This window comes from Perissodus microlepis, chromosome 2 (genome assembly GCF_051167445.1).
Source record: "Perissodus microlepis isolate ML-2025 ecotype Zambia chromosome 2, ASM5116744v1, whole genome shotgun sequence".
NCBI classification, from domain to species: domain Eukaryota; kingdom Metazoa; phylum Chordata; class Actinopteri; order Cichliformes; family Cichlidae; genus Perissodus; species Perissodus microlepis.
In genome coordinates, this window is record NC_140462.1 from 30561979 (window position 1) to 30574883 (window position 12905).

Below are 12905 nucleotides of genomic sequence, written 5' to 3' on the forward strand. Positions count from 1 at the left end.
TTTGCTTTCTGCTGTTTACCACAGGGCTGTTGTGAAGGAAGTGTCCAATTAGCTGTGGATTTGGTGGCTTGTGCTATCACATCAGGGCTCACTGAGTCTTGTGTCATCTCTGGCTTAGTGTGACAGGATGTGAGGACTTCAGGCCAACAGTTTTAAATCACCTCCCAGTTATTACATGTCTGCAAGTAATTAAACAAAAGAAATTCAGAGATTTAGAAATTGTGTCCCACTGTGTGTAATCACACGCAGTGGGACACAATGCAAATATAATACTTTAATTTATTATATGTAACACATGTAAACGCATGCTGTTTATTTTTTTAAGGGATGAAATAAAAAAATGAACCAAAAAATTGATTCTTTATTCCATGAATTTACCTTTTAGACCACATTCCTACTTCAATTTTAAATATGATTAATCTATTTTTATTAACTGATTAAATATAACATGCATGGCACTGTCATGGTCCTAGGGTTCCGTGCTTTAGTTTTGTTTTTTAGATATTGTCTATTAGTTATTTTCAATTCAAAAACAAGAGTAAAGTTGTAAAGTTGCTGTGGGTTGGTGTTGTGTCTACCTCTCTGTTTTCTCTGTTGTTTTATTTTGGTAATTCTTTTTCTCAGTGTCTTGTATTAGGTTTTACTTCCTTTGTCGTATGTCTCCCTGCCTTGCGTTCCCCTTAGATTCCTGATTTTCATATTTGATGATTCTTCCCAGTGATTGTTTTCAGAGCTCTTTGTATTATTGTGATTAATCCACATTAAAGCTCAATATTTGAGTTGAGTTCCTATAGTCCTGCCTGCCTCACAGCCATCCCCTAAGAGAATGACAACTAAACTACAGACCGTGTTGAATGCCATAATTAAGGAAAATCCCTGACTGCTTCAGTTGCCTGAGATTTCAAGACTGCATGCCTGTGAACTAGCTCTTTCTTTTTCACAGTTCTTTGCATTTACTGCAGCTGCAAACCAGCTTCTTGTGGTGGATGCAGCAGCACACCATCTTCTCACCAGCTTTCCAATCACAAAACCACAAAAAGGCATGAAACATGGAGCTCAGCAGCAGAGAAAGATTCACCAGCCAAAGAACTTTAGACCGGGTCTTCAAACTTTGATGCTGGCCTGTCAGAGGCAATGCTGCTCTGTAGCCTTGTCAGCTCTTCATCAGGCCCAGCCTTATCGTTGGTGGGGTTATAGGAAAGAGGAGTGGATCCAGCTTCCAGAAGGAAGCAAGGCTCCTGACTATGTTGCTCCCTTGCACAGCCCTTGGACGGCGTGTGCCTTGCTCAACCCCAGCTCCTTCACATTGTGTGCATTGTGCATCATCTGCATGTCCTACTTAGCAGCCCTAGCCTGGAGAGATACCATGACATACCCTGTCATGCAGCCCCAGTAGCATGACCCTGAGTCAGTGCGTCCTGTGTTGCCTGAGCTTAATCCAATGAGTCCCGTATTAGCTGAGGTCAAGCCAGTGGGCTGAGCCCAGGCTAGTGGGTCCTGTGTCGCCTGAGCCCAAGAGCTCAAGTTTGTCACCACAGGCCAAGGAGACCAAGCCTCCTGAAGGATTCTGCCTGCTCAATTATTGCCAGATTCCTGCCAAGTCATTGAAGGGTTCTTGTTGCTGTTGTCAGTTCTCAGATAAGCCTCCCATGGTATCCCATCACCTTCACCGCTGGACTCCAGAGATTCTCTTTCAGTGCAGTTGTTGGCTTCTAGAGGGTCCCCTTCGATGCTGTTTAAACCACCACAGGGATCCCACTTGCTTCGTTATCACTGGCCTCCTGCTCAATCAGATGAGCTCCACCTCAGCTGCTGGTATCCCACCCTGCCTTGTCACTCTGTCTTCTAGAGGGCTTCCATCTTCTTCATTGCCGGCCTCCTCCAAAGCCTCCAGAGGAGTCCCATCGCCTCTTCCATTACCAACCAAGCCACCTGAAGGCCTCCATCTTCGCTGCTGCTGGCATCCTGCCTGGCATGCCGAAGAGCTCTGTTTCCTCAATTGCCGCTTGGTGCCAGCAAGGCCTCCTGAGAGGTCCCGTCATGTCTTTTGCTGTTGTGGACCTTCAGCCCAGCCACCAGAGTGTTCCCAGCACCTCCACCAATCTCTGGCCTGACATCAGAGGGTCTTTGCTAGTGGTGGTGGCCTTCTACCAAGCCTCTTAAGATGCCAAAATACCGGAGGGTCTAGGTCACCATTTTTGGCCCTATCGTCTCATTTATTGGCCACCAATTTCGCCCTCAAATAAGCTAAATGAAGTGCTTAGCCATGCCATGGGGCAGGCTTGGACTGGGACAAAAAAAAAAAAAATTGGTGTACAACCAGTTCCTATATACTTCCTGTTTAAAGGGATTTTTTCCCCTTCCCACTGTTGACTGGTGCTTTGCTATAGGGTTGTCTTTTTAATATTTTTTAATATTCACTTTGTAATATTATAGGGTCTTTACTTTACTGAAGTAAAGTTGTAAAGGAAAGTGGGCCAAAATTCTTTCACTATGTTGCAAAAGACTGATAAAGGCATACAAAAATTATTACCTCAAGTGAATGCTACTGGTTCTGCAAGCTATTGAATCATGAGATGAAAAAGAATGACTATACAAGAGAGTAGGGTCACGCTATCTTTGGTTGTCTCACTGCAAATTGTTCAGAAGTGACCTCATAAAAAATGTCCCAAGGTTGAGAAACTGTAGGAGTCTGAGTCAAGGGGGTAGTACTGCAAGCAGTCATGCAATAAACATTTGTTTTGGGAAGACGCTGGCAGCATTACACTGGGGTGGACACTGATCTCTCAGCATGGGGCCAAAGGGACACATACACAATTTTTTAGCAGGATATTTTCCTCCCTTCTTTAAATACTTTTTTTTTTTTAAAGCTGGTGAATTTCCTTCATCTTCTCTCTGTCTGTTTAGGTTTTAAAATACTGATGCTTTCCTTACAAACCTTTCCTTTTGATTCCCTTTTTATGTACACTTGTGCACACGGATAAAAATGAGACCAGAAGTTACCACCTTTTATAAAGTGGCAATATAAACATGTAGCTGCTCTGCAATGTCCAATTAAGTTGCAAAATGTCAACTGTTATAAATTCCATTGGCTTTTTATTATAAACACTAACTAACAGTATCATCTATTATTGGCAATGCAAACGCATTCCTTTTAAAATGCATTTAATGTAAATTATTTTTCACTGATTATTCTTCAGTCCGGTCTCAGCATGCTCTCAACGTCACTTGGAACAACTGAAAAACCCATGCGAGGTAAAACGTGGACACACTAGATATTGATTTGATTGATTTTTTTTTTATGTTTACTGCACTTTGCTTGAAGTTGATTAATTAATGAAGAAATGCTCATGACATGTTTTTAAGCACTCATACTTTAATTTATTGTCTAAAATTAAGTGATCTGTGCTGTATGTTAAATTCAACTAATGTATTTGTAATTTACATTGCATTAGTTATTAGAAAAGGTACTCTCTGGATTTTTGAGGTAATGTACATCATTTATGATGCAGTAAAGCAAACAAAACACAAACTAGATGCAGAGTTTGTATTAAACCTCTATGGAGTTTTCACTATAATCAGCTCTTTAATAGCCCCTCAAAAGTAACACTATAAAAAGACAGTTTCAAGTATTAAATTAATCATACATTCTGTAAAAGGAAACTTGTTTTCGTTTGCCTTAATAATATCAAACAGTTACAACATTTGCCTTAATTTTTGAAGTTGTATGTAGGAAACATAGTATCACAAAAGTGAGTGAGCTGTAGCTACTGTGCGTATTATTAAAAAAAAAAATAATAATAATAGGAAAATTTGATATGATTATAGTCAATGCCAATACATATGTATAACCATCAAATGTACATTTGGACACAATGTGGAGAGAAGACCAGAAATCTTTGTCACTAGTGTTCCTTGTTGTGTGTGCAATGTAATTGAGATTTGCACAATAGTACTATACCTAAAAGCCTCATTTGGCACATTTATGTCATCAGCTCAGTTCAATGTGCAACCTTGGACTTGTCCTTTGTGGCTGCTTACATTAAGAAAAAAATGCGGCTTGAGCTGATTAACAGCGTAACTGATGATGACTGCTCTCGAATCTGGCTGACTTCAGACTTTGAAATCTACAAAATTGTCATGGTCCTGGGTCTCCTGACCCAGCGTTTTTAGTTCTTTGTGATTTTTGTATTATTGTACTTGTGTGTGATCCTTCCTGTTTTACTTTGAAGGTCCGTGTCTTATGGGAATGTGTCCTGCTTTGCTTGTCTCATCGGTCCTGATTTCTCCCAGCTGTGCCCTCCTTCTGTGTCTCATTCCCCTCGTTATTTCCCAGTGTATTTAAACCCTGTGTTTCTCGGAGTCAGTGTCGCGTCGTCCCTCATGCTGTGTGGATCTCCCTGTGGCTCTCTGTGAGTTTAGTTTGTGAGTTTCCAGTTTAGTTTGCTTTGTATGACTTTCTCCTGCCAGCAAATAAAGCTGTGATTTTGAGTTCATCCCCTGAGTCTGTGAGTCCTGCATTTTGGGTCCAACTCCTGCCTGCCGCACAGCGTTTCATGACAAAAATAGAAATTTGAAATAACTCATGCCAGATGAACAAGTGAACCAAGGTGATAAATTCAGCAGGGGAGCAATGATAAACTGGGTAGGTTTAAGGAAACAAGCAAGTGATTGAACGTTTGATTTCGTTCCACTTGTAGCTGTGGGGCTTCACTGGAAGGAAAAGACATCATGCAGCAGCAAAAAGCATATAAATTAAATAGCCATCAATTTATGGTTTGGGAAAGATAGTTTATCATCTTTGAAAAGCAAGCTATTCATTGGCTCTATTATTTACGTAACAAGGACAAAAAGACTGAGGTGAGTTGAGCCTTGTTGACAGTGTGGCCTTTTGTTCCTGGCGAGGACAGTTGCTAGATTGAATTGATCTGACTTTAGAGCCTAACGTTTATCTTGGTCAGTCATATCTGATCTTTGGCTGTCAGGTGGAGATGGGCTGCTTGGAGAGCTAGTGAAAGGTCTGCTTTGTCTGTATACTATAGTGGCAGCATATCCAAATCAGCCAAAAGTGTATGTTTCTCGAATTAGAACAATTTTAGATAATAAAATAATTAAACCTGTAGAAAAAAGTATGTATCCCCATGTTACATGCCATTAGACTAATATGATAAATAATAAACGATGAACTTAAAAAGATATTTATTTAGAGCTGTTTAAGTTCAAATTATTAATATTGCACCAAAGTCAAATTGAAAACACTCCATTACTTTCCTCCAGTCATATTTTCCATGGATAATTTCCCATTAGTTCACTTCTCTCCAAGAACTTCCCCACAAATACAACAAACAAACAAATGGGGAGAAAAAACCAACTACAACAATTTAAAAAAACAAAACAAAACATAAAAACAACTTTCAATTCTGCTGGCACAGTTTCGGTTCAGTACAGTCACTCCATTTTGAAAGCTGTAAGCTGATCTTTTTGACCGTGTCTTTCGCTACCTGGGCCATTTCTAAACCAGAGATCATAATCCTCGAAGGGCCCTCATTAAGTCTTTGCTCCAATTAAGCCACACACATTTCGCCACAGCACAATTGCTTTGTACCACAGCACACAAATCCTTCAACAGTGGATTAGGCTGTTCAGTGGGTGGGATGAAAATAGCAGCGCTGGTATGTCAGTGGAAGAGGTGAGCACTCCTTAAGTGTCAGCAGCCAAGGGAACTATGTTAGAGGTAAAATTAACCTAAAAACTTAGTCATAATAGATATGGCCTATTTAAATATCTCAAATGTGGCTTAGCAGGTGGAATCACTAAGCAAGTACTGCTGAACTTGAATGGTATGTGATTTCCACCTAGCATCAAGGTCATTGAGCCCTAAATGTTTTATCTTTCACTGTTTCATAATCTGTTATTATCCAGTGGATGCATTAATGAACATGGTTAGATATATTGTTTTCACTTCTTAACCGCTTTGTATTGTACATTTCTTCCATTTAATAAAGAACAAAGAGTGATTGTCAGCAAGATAATTCCCCTTCGTTATACTAGTTCAGTCTTTAGCACTAGAACTGCCAAGGGGGTAATTTTGACCATGTTGGCATTTTAGAATTTCTGTAGCTCTGTTAGATCAAAATGCCATAAAATCATATTTCCTCAATTTTCCTAAAAGGGTATTATTCATCAAATATTGAATTTCATGGTATGAGATCAAAACATTAACCATTTCTACCTAGAACCACTGAGGAGATCATTTTGACCCCATAGAAATTAAGCTAAAACCACTACTGCAACTCTGGGTTGCCTAGCAACATGATTGTCAACTATAGTTTGTCAACTATAGTTTTACATATTATATGGCCATTAAAAAAACATGACTAATTTTGGAGTATTATCATTAATTAAGCTTGCTGCTCTCAGCCATTCATGACCAAAGAAGCAATGACAACTGCAGATTAAATAGACATTACAGAAAATAGTAAATATTTGGCTCCCTGCCTTTCTGTGAAATAGAGTGACAAAAAGTCAGCTCTTCTAGTGTGGAGTTATCTTAAAACTGTTGCTGATGTGCATTTTAACATTGTACAGTCAAGTAAGGCACATTCACTATCTGAGGCTGCAAAACTGAATTGCATGCGCTCTGCAAATGCTACTCACTTGTCTTCTCCAGCTGAAATGATGGCGTAATGAGGCATTCTTTGGCAGCTGTTTATGAAGAAAAAAGATCAAGTTGACCAGGCAAGGAGAAAGATATTGTGCGTATGTCATACTAGTCTTTTCTTGGCTACCATCCGGGTGTGGTAGCTAATGTACTTCCTTGGAGTGACATTTCTTCAAGGGTGTTTATCCTGGATCGCTGGGCATTTGTGGATGCTGACTCAGTTGAAGTCGTGAGCTCTTTCACCATGTCTGCTCTGATTTGTGTTTCTTTTGTTTTATTTCAGACCCTGGAGGAAGTGACCTGTGCATAGAGTCACACTACACGTTTTCCACTGGGTTTCTGTGCTTCTACAACAGCTTATGGACATTTGATATTGGGAAGCTAAGAAGGTATGTCACTATAAATCCATGTCTTTCTGTAATTGTGAATTTTGATATTAAAAAAACCTTTTTATTTTATAATATATCACAGATAATTAACATGTTTGCTATCCCCAGCTTACACTTAAAATCAATTTTCAGCAGCTTTCACGGTGCATGTGTGGTTTTAGTTACATTTGAACAACAAATTGATGACGATCAGCACTGATCTATGTGAGATTGATCTGACTCTGCACCACCATTATTTAATGGTCCTTAAAATGCGAGGGATTGCTTCTCCCTGAGATTCCATTTTTTATTTATAAATATAGAATAGTGGACACAATAGTTTTAATTTGCCTCACCAAATGTGTTTGCAGTCATGGTAACCCACTGTCATTACAGAAGACATTAAAATGAAAGGAAATCATCATTGCTAAGTAGTTTTACATAATTTAAAGAATTGCATTTGCATTAGTGGAATTGATTGGAAAATTTCAGTTTCCTTTACAAGCATTTTGTACTGGTATTGGTTATTTAACTTAATTTAAGATTTAAGCCAAACAGGATTCTAGATTTGAATCCAAATAATGAGATAGTCCAGTTCATGGAAATGCCTGTGTACTTTCAACACAAGACTTACCTCAATAAGTATATGGTATATATAGTATATGGTCAAGACATAAAATATGACATATTAATAATACTGCTCCTGCAGAGAATGACTCTGTGGGTATCCACCACATCTAGCAGTCTGCATAGTCTCAAATGCAAGTGCTGTATGATTCTGGTCAGACCCAATGTTTTGGGTGGGGTGGGGGGGGGTTGGTTTTTTGTTTTTTTACCATTTGTCTTTGATGTCACTTTTTCAATAGATGCACTAAGAAAAAAAATGGAACTGGTTGGAAATTAATGTGAAGGGGAAGGACTGTGCTGAACGACGTGAGGAAAGAAAATATGTCCCTCTGTACTCCCCTGCAGCCGTGAGGCATAACACAATTAGACTTTAGATTGTTTTTTCCTCCTTCTGCCCATCTGATTTCTGCTCTTGCCAGACTATTCTCTTTCATCTGCTTTATTCCTCTGTATTGTCATAATGTAGCAGACCCTGAGTGCTCTCACAGATCACTGGTACAGCTTATCAGTGAAGTGGTGCTGCTTCAAATTGGGTCCCTTAATTTAGTCTTTCTGCATTCATTCTCAGTATTAGACTTTCAGGCAGAAAAAAGATGGTAGTGGCAAAGAGGTAAGATAAACATAGTTTAGGCAGAACAATCTAGAATACTACATGAAAATCTCATGCAGAGTTTGGGAACTAAGGCAATAAAGAACGGTGTGTTTACAGTTCTGAACACTGAATAAGCTGTTTGCTTTTGGAAACAATTGTTGAGATCAACTATTCAGATCAATATATTTGAGAGATAAGTCAAGGGAAAGGCTTACATCAGGTAAGAGATTAAAGTGCTGTATTTTCTTCCTACAATATCTGCTACTTACATATTAGTGTAAAAAAACAAACTGGTTATTAGCCCTTTTTTTCTTTTAGGGTATTTTTCATTTATTACATGCATATGTAAATATATATTTGGTTTACAATATTACAATTGTACAAGTGTTCATGTGCCTCTCCAAATGTATACAATATAAATTTATACATCAGTAAAGAGTCCATATTGGATTTAGTATTAAACTTGAGCATAATATATTTAGAATCCTTTCTTTGCAATTCCTTCTAGTACAATATCCTCAGTAAATTCTAGTAGGACAAAGCGCAGGAAACATCTACATATACATTGTATACGTCTTAAGAAAATAATGTGTTTGTCAATCTTGGTAATCCTGCTAAAATTATGTAGGGTAGAGATTTAAACGACACAAGTGTCTATAGTAATATAGACACTCAGACAGTAATATAGAATAATATAGATCATATAAATTTACCAGAGGTTTAAATGTAACACTAAATGTTACATCCAATTTCAGTTAAGTATTTAAGTGAAATTGTCATACTGTGTGGTTGCAGCTGTGAAGTGAGTTCAATGGATTGGCTTGTAATTTTTCCTGGGATTAATGAGTATGTTTACCCACTGGCTACCACACAGAAATGCTCGATTCTCTGACTTGTCAGATTTTGATGTTTTAACATTCCTAGTGCAGCTGTCTCTAAATTTACACATGAAATAGTTTTTAGGCATTACTCATGGATATGAGAGATAAAACAATATTCATCTGTGGCTACACTTTACTAGAATGAACTTAAAGGCATGATTAAGCCATTAAGGCCACATCTGCCAGCCTATTTTTTTTTAATTTGCACAGAACTCTGTTGTATATTGCTACAGTGGATGTGACATTTTAATTAAGCAAAGGCTGTAAAAATTATTACCATGAGGTTGCAGAGAGCTACTGCTCTTATCATTGTAGAGACTAGTTGCCATACAGTCTACCTTTGACAAACTAGAGCACCCGGAAAATTATCATCACAGGAATAGAAAAGAAAGGTAGTGTAAAATGAAATGCATCAGGTTTTTTTTTTCTCCATAAAGCAGTATTACTCTACAGTGTGTACTACATGTGCTAGATAGCTGAGCTTATACATCAGTACAATACATTGGCATTAAAATACATTTCAATATATTTCAAAACTTTCTTTTTGCCTTTTTAGCACTTCCTTTAGCATAAACAACAACACTGGAAATAGAACTAGATTAATTTGACACACAAAATGCAAACTTAAAAGACTTAAACACATCGTGATAGTTTCTATATTATCTGTGTTTATGAATGCGTGGATGCAAATCTTTTTTTTTCTTTGCTTTGCATAAGTAATAATTTATTTATTGCATGAGCAAACCATAACTAATGAAGAATGAAGTCATCTAGGATCAATCTAACATTTGTAACCCAACATGATTTCCCAACAAAAGAATACGAGGAAAATCAGCCTGTTAAATTTTACATAAACACTAAGGACATGTAGATTCCACAGGGTATGGCTTTAAACATAGTAGACATACATGGTAGCACTTTATAATAATGTCACATTATTAAGCACTAGTAAGGTGTTAGCAAGTGCTTAATTCATCATTTATATATCATTACTAATTGTTAGTATGTCATTTGTAAATACAGATATGTTTATCATTCAGTTACTGTTATACCATGTACAGCTATCACTGCTGTAACTACTACTACATCACTGTAGTAGCAGTAAGATGTATATTTATATATGAGCAATGACTGTATATTAGTCTTTAACAGACACTTCTTGACATTTCCATGAGTGTTGATAATATATTAATAATTTCTATCTCTTCAGCATCTTATGTCTGTGGTAAAACTGTTCAAAAGACGATGTGTCCATGTATGCAGAGCCACTCTTAAATACATATACTGTAGTGTAAATGTGTAACAGAGGAGTTTTCAAATCACAACATTGTGGAGACATTCCACTGTAACTCTTTAACCTCATGCTAAGTTTACAGTCAGTGAGCATGTCCATAGAAGGTGCCATAGCTTTAGAAATATGAATTTGTAAAGAACCTGGAACATATTTACAGCTTTATTTTTAGTTGTGGAAATTGGATGAATGTTTTGTTCATGTTTATAGGGCTATACATCTGGACAAGGAACTGCTTTGGCTAACAGGATAACTCTGTACAGCTTCTGCAGTCACTGCTACCTTAGTACATGACATGACATCATAATGACACATTATCAGAATGCCATTGTAATGGTACAGATTTTCTCTGACATTTAATAGAATTTCATGAATTGGTTTGATTAAGGGGGGGGCTCGAGTGATGGATTTTGCAAAACATTCTCTATACACCCTTGTCAAAACACAGTTTGACTGGTATGGTGAGTGGGATGTGGCAGACAAACAAAGGAGGGTGAGGACTATCTCAAACGGTGATGTGTCAGTGGAGTTGTCTGTTCTGACTAATGTTACAAAGCAAAAGCAGTGAAACACAGTCAGCACTGTGGACAGCTCTGCTCTGTATTGTTTTCGGTTCAGGACCTTGGACAGTTCCCCAGAGATTTAAACACAGTCACAGAGAGAGTTCATTCACAGTCTATCTGCTGGACAGAGACCTTTGTACTTTCTTTTTCATTCAAAAAGTAGCAAATGAACTAATCGGAGGCTTCTCAGTTACCCATTAATCCCTATTACCCAGTGATCATAGAGTCAAAGAACAAACTTTTTGTTTAACTGTGTGATAATCACCTAAAGTAAGCTGTTCCAGAGCCTATAAATTCCTGGTTGGCGGCCAACCAGTTGCCTCGAGATATATTTCAGTAGTAGCAGAAGTGTTTCATTTAAATAAAACTGATCAGTACTTTAATGATCTGTAGATTTCATTAATTATTAGGAGGTCTGTCTGCAAGGTATCTTATTAAAACCTGTTTTTGAGTCTAGCTTGCATTTCAATTGGATGTCTTTAGGCTATAATAAAAAAAAACATACTAGAATGAAAAGCATTGTCTTTTGATAGGATGTTTAATATTTTGCATAAGAACACTCAGTCCGTACAGAAGGAGCATTTATTGTGAACTATACAAATAAATGATCACAAAAATAAATAAGCAAACACACAAACAAAAAGGGTAAAGACAGAAAAGAAGAAGCATCCCAACAGTGGCAGATTCAGCATAAACCACTGCTTTCATATTTCATTAGTGCAACTCCGACTACCATTGGGTTGACATCATGAATCAAAAATCTTTTTATAGCCTCAGTGTGACAGCACATCTGGAACTGTCTATGTACATGTGACTGCTTTTTTCTTACAAATTATACCTCTACAGTTCCTTGATTGGACAATTCAGTGAAAGAACACACAACAAGCAATTAAACTGAATACTTAATGAACCTCTGTTTGTGTTCCAGTATTGTGTGGTTTAAGGGTTTTGAGTTTTTGTATGTATGTGAAATATCAGTATTTATATACTTAAAATGATAAGTATATAAAACATTACTTTCGAACAGTGTATTTATGAACAGCTAAAGCTGATAGGCAGACTACCATTAAATAAGTGATTTTTTCATGTACTGCAGCCTGACATTCCTTCCAGAGATGGCACAGAGATACTTGCTTAGTAATAAGAAAATAATGCCATCCCATTGCCTGCTTACACCTTCAACACATTCCTTTTTTTTCTTTTTAGCATCGCTACTGATGTAAATAACATTGCAGTCAGCATCTAGGTAGTGCTATGGAAAAGGAACACATGTAAATGGAGTAACACTTTTTTTTAGGTGGTAAAAAGTCTCCAGATATGACCAGACATACAGAATGTGTCAGCTAGGTAGTACAGTTCCCAGGAAGAGACAAAAGCGTCGAGGAACACTGATCAATACTGTAAGATATAATGAAGGCAGGGCAGGAGCAGAGGATGAGAGATTATTTCAAATGTAAGGGCTGTTCAGCAAGTGAAGTTTTATAAATTGGAAATGTCCTGTGAAAGTTTTTAGCTCATATATTCAACCAATATATGATGTTTTGCTGAATTATGTTTTTGTGAGACGTCTTGAGTTATCAAGGATAGTAGACATAAATTTATATTTTAGGCCCGGCTGGTGATTAGATTCACTCATCAAATCTAACTTTTATAGTGTCTGGGGGGGGATCAGTCATGATAGTTCATTAAAGATCTACTTACATCTTGTTGAATTCAGTTGGCTAAATCTTCAAAGAGCAGCAGCACAGGTCAGCTCATCACAGCTTGTGATAATCTGACCTGTAGAAAAATCTACTGGAGCTCACGAAAACAAGTTACCATGTGACTTATCTCTAATTCATTCTTTTCCCTACATTGCACATCTACACCCGATCTTAAGATTTCCCCACTATCTTCCAAATCCCGCTTTAACCCATGGTTAT

The 12905-nt window shown here is 37.6% G+C and overlaps 1 protein-coding gene across 2 annotated transcripts in view; it reads left to right on the forward strand.

Annotated features, from left to right (window-relative positions):
- Positions 1-12905, forward strand: part of lingo2 (leucine rich repeat and Ig domain containing 2) — a 202242-nt gene that overhangs the window by 57510 nt on the left and 131827 nt on the right. For both annotated transcript variants that reach the window (XM_084907545.1, XM_084907554.1), the window contains exon 3: positions 6945-7050. The gene's annotated coding sequence lies outside the window, so the exon portion shown is untranslated. The remainder of the gene's footprint in view (positions 1-6944; positions 7051-12905) is intronic.